The sequence below is a fragment of the Dermacentor albipictus genome, chromosome 1 (genome assembly GCF_038994185.2).
Source record: "Dermacentor albipictus isolate Rhodes 1998 colony chromosome 1, USDA_Dalb.pri_finalv2, whole genome shotgun sequence".
Classification (NCBI taxonomy): Eukaryota; Metazoa; Arthropoda; class Arachnida; order Ixodida; family Ixodidae; genus Dermacentor; species Dermacentor albipictus.
In genome coordinates, this window is record NC_091821.1 from 304,149,721 (window position 1) to 304,156,763 (window position 7,043).

At 44.7% G+C, this 7,043-nt stretch overlaps 1 long non-coding RNA gene across 2 annotated transcripts; it reads left to right on the plus strand.

Annotated features, from left to right (window-relative positions):
* The first annotated feature begins 386 nt into the window (after positions 1 to 386).
* On the plus strand, positions 387 to 6,003 carry LOC135907229 (uncharacterized). 2 transcript variants are annotated; one of them, XR_010565940.2, is made up of 2 exons: positions 387 to 1,467; positions 5,649 to 6,003. It is a non-coding gene; the product is annotated as an uncharacterized lncRNA (long non-coding RNA). The 2 variants fall into 2 exon arrangements; XR_010565939.2 differs by having other exon boundaries at positions 5,696 to 6,003.
* The last annotated feature ends 1,040 nt before the right edge of the window (positions 6,004 to 7,043 follow it).

The window sequence follows — 7,043 nt, forward strand, 5'->3', positions numbered from 1 at the left end:
TGAGTTTTTACCCTGGCCGTTGCATATGTACAAAAATCTAAAGAAAGGTCTTGAATTACAAAGTTTCAATAAAGTATTTGTCCTCAACTTGCTCGTCTCATGGCCTTCACGTTTTTCACATCAGCAGCATGCACTTCTTTGCTGGTTTTGAGCATGACATAGTTCTAAAGCTCGTGTGATATTTTTTTTAAATAGGAAAAAAAAGGTGGAAGCATAGATATCTGTTATTTTTGGCACAATCTCTTGGGACACACGAATATATTTTTTTATGAAAAAACACATACTTTACATGTCTTGACAGTGCGTAGTGCTCCAGAATTCACTTGCAGCATCTTTGGCAATGACAATGCAGTTATCATTGATGTATTGATATGATGATGTGGGCACGGCAGGACAAGCGGAATGAAGCCTGAAATGCACACCCTGTTTTTACAGATTTTCCTATGCGGTGCGACTGCCCTGACGCTGGATCCGGGCCCATGCTTCCTTGTCCCAAGCATCGAAGTCCATCAACTACGCCTACCTGCGTGGCCCGCCGCTGCCTGGGGTGGCTCAACGCATGCGCATGGACGAGGATCCACAGCAGTGACAACGGAGCGCGCAGCCCTTATAAGCTCAGTCAGCGACGAACTCACCCGTGGGCACGGCAGGACAAGCGGAATGAAGCCTGAAATGCACACCCTGTTTTTACAGATTTTCCTATGCGGTGCGACTGCCCTGACGCTGGATCCGGGCCCATGCTTCCTTGTCCCAAGCATCGAAGTCCATCAACTACGCCTACCTGCGTGGCCCGCCGCTGCCTGGGGTGGCTCAACGCATGCGCATGGACGAGGATCCACAGCAGTGACAACGGAGCGCGCAGCCCTTATAAGCTCAGTCAGCGACGAACTCACCCGTGGGCACGGCAGGACAAGCGGAATGAAGCCTGAAATGCACACCCTGTTTTTACAGATTTTCCTATGCGGTGCGACTGCCCTGACGCTGGATCCGGGCCCATGCTTCCTTGTCCCAAGCATCGAAGTCCATCAACTACGCCTACCTGCGTGGCCCGCCGCTGCCTGGGGTGGCTCAACGCATGCGCATGGACGAGGATCCACAGCAGTGACAACGGAGCGCGCAGCCCTTATAAGCTCAGTCAGCGACGAACTCACCCGTGGGCACGGCAGGACAAGCGGAATGAAGCCTGAAATGCACACCCTGTTTTTACAGATTTTCCTATGCGGTGCGACTGCCCTGACGCTGGATCCGGGCCCATGCTTCCTTGTCCCAAGCATCGAAGTCCATCAACTACGCCTACCTGCGTGGCCCGCCGCTGCCTGGGGTGGCTCAACGCATGCGCATGGACGAGGATCCACAGCAGTGACAACGGAGCGCGCAGCCCTTATAAGCTCAGTCAGCGACGAACTCACCCGTGGGCACGGCAGGACAAGCGGAATGAAGCCTGAAATGCACACCCTGTTTTTACAGGTTAGTAAGCACGGAAAGTGCTTCCGAAGTGACAATCGATTCATTATTGTACTGCCGTGCCCAACGGCCTGTGTTGAAAATGCTATGATATGCGTTCAAATGCTGTTAATGCTGTCCGGTGACGTGGAGTGTAACCCTGGGCCGAATCACGTCGAAGAAATGCTTAAAGAACTGTTGAAAGGCCAGAAAGATCTCATAAAAGATGTGAGCCAAATTAAGGCAAACCAAAACACGTTTCAGGAGGAACTAGGTACTGTCAAACTAGAAATCAAGGAGCTGCGCAATACCCTAATGAACTTGCAGGAAAGTAGAACAGAACTTCAAGAAATGGCGCAGGAGTTGAAATTAACGATTCAGCAGCAGCAACAAAAAATTATTGACTTGGAGGACCGACAACGCCGAAATAATTTAGTCGTATTTGGAATCACGGAAAACGCGAGCGAGACTACAGATGAACTTAAACAAAGAGTTCTGTGTGATGTTTTCGAAAAGCGACTCGGTGTGAAGGTTAGCTCTGTAGAAAGAATCCACAGACTCGGCAAGAAAAGCAGCAACAGAGCACGAGCAGTGATAATAAAATTTTTTGACTATAACGAAAAGATGGCAGTACTAAAAAATTGCAAGAAGCTAAAGGGAACAAAAATTTCTGTATCGAATGATTACTCACAAGCAACGTCGCAAAAACGCAGAAACTTGTGGGCTAGCACAAAAATTGAAAGGGAAAGAGGGGTAAAGGTACGGCTCGTGCACGATAGGGTTTTTATTGATAACGAGGCGTTTGCATGGAACAATGAGAGAGGGTGCAGAGTGAAACTTGACCGGCAGCATGCAAGTGAAGACGAGTCTGCTTGACGTTACAAAGCAGATACAGATAATTTCATCCTGATCAATGTAAATGCGCGAAGCCTAGCAAATAAAACAGTTGAGCTTGAGCACCTTCTGATGCAGCACAATCCCCATGTTGTCGTTGTCACGGAGACTTGGTTGCGCACCGAAATTGCTGATTCTGAAATAGTTCCCCCTGGTTATGGGATTATCCGCAAAGATCGTGACACGCGGGGCGGTGGTGTGGCTATCATTTTTAAAGAAGGATTTGACATCGTACGATTGAAAGAGTGTCCTGAAACCGAAAGTATTTGGTGCAAGCTTAAACTCAATGGAATTTGCTGCGTGCTTGGGGCAGTATATACACCCCCAAATGCCCCTCTAACATATTTGAAATCAATCCAAGACTACCTGTGCCGTAATGTACCTGCGAGAGCGCGCTTGATAATTGCGGGAGACTTTAATCTTCCGGGTATACAATGGCACAGTTGCAAACTGTGACATCCTGTTGGACATCGCATTTAGTCAAAACTTAACACAAGTTGTGAAGGAGATAACTAGAAGTGGACCGACGACAGAAACATTACTAGACTTGGTGTTCGTAAATGAAAAAATACATGAATATGAGGTGAATATTGAAGAAGGACTTTCAGACCACAAGCTTGTTATACTTTGCGTAAAAAACGGTCTACCATGTAAAAATAAGAAAAGGAAACAAATCCTCATTAGAGATTTCAACAAGGCCGACGACGTCAGCATTTTAGACTACTTAGAAAAGCAGCTGTACTCTTTCGATGGATCGGATGACGTTGATATGTTGTGGACGGAATTTAAAAGAATAATCAAGTATTGTGTAGAAAATTTTGTGCCTCAACGAAAAAAAACAGTCAGAAAGCGTAACCCATGGGTTAATCGGGAAATAATTCAGTTAAAACGCAAATTGAAACGCATGAAAAGAAACAACCTAAGACAACAACATGACATTTCACAAGTATCATCTCTGCTTAAGCGCAAATTAATCTCAGCAAAAGAAAAATATTTTTCTGAGACCTTACCTTCTTTTATGAAATCCTCACCACAGCGTTTCTGGCGTCATATCGCTCCGATGAAAGACAGCATTCAGTACCTAGATTCCGGAGGCTACATCATAACCGACCCCACAGAAATTGCTGAAAAATGTAACGAGTTCTTCCACTCTGTATTCGTGCCTCCTGAAGTTCAAAGCGCAGACCTCTGCGCAGAAACCATCCACGAACAGCAAGGCATGCCGGATATCACTATATCTGAGCAAGGAATATTATCGCTTTTGCTAAACATTGACACAAAAAAGTCTGTTGGCCCTGACAACATCCCGAATGAGTTTTTAAAACGTTATGCAGAATGGGTGTCTAAATACTTAAACATTATTTTCAGCTTGTCCCTGGATAAGCGAAAATTGCCCTCCGACTGGTTAAGAGCGAAAGTTATACCTGTCCACAAAACCGGAAACAAACATTGTGTTGAAAACTACAGGCCAATTTCAATCACGTCCGCATGCTGCAAAATACTAGAACATATCATATCAGCAAGTTTATTTGATTACCTTGAGGGCCAACATCTGCTTAATCCTAATCAACACGGCTTTAGACGAAAATTGTCAACGATCACCCAGCTCGTAGAAACAGTCCACGAGTTAGCAAAAGCAATCAACGATAAACATCAGGTAGATGCAATTTGTCTTGATATGTCGAAAGCATTCGATCGGGTCCCACACATAGAACTTATAAGGAAACTAAAGAATTTTGGAATTAATAGTACTATTGTCGCTTGGATTAAATCGTACCTTAAAAATAGAACGCAGTATGTGGAAATCAACAATGCGAAATCCGGCATTCTGAGTGTTTCATCAGGTGTTCCCCAGGGCTCCGTGCTCGGTCCCGTCTTATTTCTGTGTTATATCAACGATATTGCAGGAACAGTTTCCCCAGGTGTTAAGGTTCGGTTATTCGCAGACGATTGCCTGCTTTACTCACATATAACATCCAAAGAAGATCAAATTACCTTAAGCTCGGCATTAAGTAGTATCCATGACTGGTGCTCAAAATGGAAAATGAAAATAAATCACAGCAAAACGTCATTTATAAGAATAACAAACAAAATAAAAGATATTCTTCCATTTGAATACGAAATTGAAGGACACAAATTACAGAAAGTAAGCTACTTCAAGTATCTAGGCATAACAATAAGTGAAAATTTAAATTGGGATAGGCACATTCATAGCTTATGTAGTGCAGCCGAGAGAAAAATGTGGACTTTACGCCGGAAACTAGGGAAGGCAACCACGAAAGCGAAACTAACCGCCTATTTGACACTTGTTAGACCAACTTTGGAATATGGCTGTATCGTGTGGGACCCCTACACAAAAAACCAGATAGCAAGGATTGAAAAAGTCCAAAGAAGGGCAGCTAGATTTATTCTGTCTAGATATAAATCCACGGACTCAGTCTCGGGGATGTTGTCAGAACTTAAATTACCCCAACTGCTAGAGCGGCGAAGAGTTGCTAGACTTAAGTTCCTCTATCTTTTGCGGGGTAACTTCTTTAACATAAACACGGAACTGTACATAACGAAGCGCTCGGCCCGAACATTAAGAAACAGCCACAACGAACAACTTACAACTCTTCAAGCTCGGATCAACACATTCAAATATTCATTCTTCCCACGAACAATTGAAGAATGGAACTCGTTGCCGCAGCACATAACGCAAACAGACTCTGTCAGTTTGTTTGAAAAATCAATACACCTTTACTTTGACCTACCAAATTAACCACGACAGCTCGTTTATAGCGAATTTCACCTGCTTGGAAATATGAATGTTACTGTATGTGCTTCTACTACCGCACTTGTACTTTGTTGTAAACCGCAGGTTGTGCGCAATTAATTTATTTTGTATTTGCATGTCTGCAAGGCTGTGATTGCCAATGCATTTACTGCATTGCAACAAATGTTTTCCACCCTGTAACGGCCCAAAAATGGGCTAACAGTATTAATAAATGAAATGAAATGAAATGAAATTTGATACATCGCCAAATTCTACAATAAGCAGTCCGAGCTGGAACGTTACCCCCTCCTCCCCCCCCCCCCCCCCCGATTCAGGTTGCTGGCTACGCCACTGCTAACACCAAACATAACAATCGACGTGTTCAATACCGAATGGCAGATAGTGCCCCGAGGGCCTGAGAGACACGTCGATTTTGTAATTGTTGCAGGACTTATAGACATTCGGTACGATTGACGTGCATTCTATTCCTTCACGCGTTGTCATATTACGTTTTTGTTTTTCCTGTGTTGTACACTTCATTCCTAATGGCTTGAAGGTGGGTGCGCTCGGCGGTAGCACTTCTCAACGGACCAATGAATGCAGGCTATCAAGAAAAGCCATTGCATCCCACAGGAACTACCAAGGGACGAACACCATGGACTCTTCGTGGATGAAAGAACACTAGCACCACAGCAAAGATGTTTGCCGTGGGTAAAAAAGAAGCAATATGCCTGTTGCGGTATTGTTTGTGACTTGATATTAAAGCAGTCCCGCGTACGAAAACAGTTAATCAAAAGCGCCTTTAAAGATCGTATTGTGACGTAGTTTTCGTGGGCTGAAGTAAAGTTGTTTTTTATAGTATCAGGAGGCTGTCTGTAGCCTTTTGAAATAATAAAATTATTTTCATTGTATTGCTTCATGCGTTGTCATAATACACTCTTGGTTTTACTGTGTTCTACAACGTGGCATTCCTAATAACTTGAAGGCGGGTGCGTTCGGCGACAGCGATGCTCAACGAACGACACCAACTCGATTTGCAGCTCGTGTGGCTGATTTTCATAAGCACCACACAATTATTTCAAATGTAAGGCAAACCTCAAGATAAATATGCGATAGTACATTATGAAGCACATATACGCAAGACCTGCCGTATAGACTCGTGTAACGGCCGCGCATTTTTGCACAAGTTTGACAAGGTGCGGCCTTTGCACGGGACCGAATCTAATGGTCAAAATGGTGCCGACGCAGCCGCCGACTTTTGCATACCCTGAATTCGGTGCACACCCTGCTTCTAGCCACCTAGTAGCGGCACTGGGAAGTGCGCAGCACGCGAAAACTCGCCGATGCGCGCGCGCAGCATTGTAGCACCGAACGCGATTGCTTCCCTGTTTGGAATATTCTGTCCCAAATTTTTGGTTGCCAAGTTCCGGGCGCGGCGTTACACGAGTCTATACAGTATGTGGTGCTATATAAATTACGGCGATATAGCCAATAGTTTCTTACGTAGTGGTCATATACTCCTCTTTACGCGTTCAGGAATTTCAACATTATGCAGTTCGAAAGCAGATTTAGAGTCACGATCCGTGCGGACTACATGATCACGCGACTGTGGGTTACTGTCTGCGTGATCGGCTAACTTTACGCCATCCTTGGCATAAGCTCAGTTTACCAATATCTCCATGATCGACTTGCCTTACCGTTTTTGAATTTTTAGTGTGTAAAAGCGTTTATTAGTCACCGGCGTTTGGGACCGACCGTTAACGCAGGGCACAGACTCTCAGGACGAGAGGCATTCAAAAGCGCTGAAGAGGACGACCCACTAGAAAGCGCTGGAGCGAACGACCCACCATATTGTTCCAATCCAATTTGATTGATTCCCATTTGATTGCGAAAAGTGCACCTCATGAAGAGTCTAGAATCTACCCAGAAGGAATATTCGCAAATTTCTGGT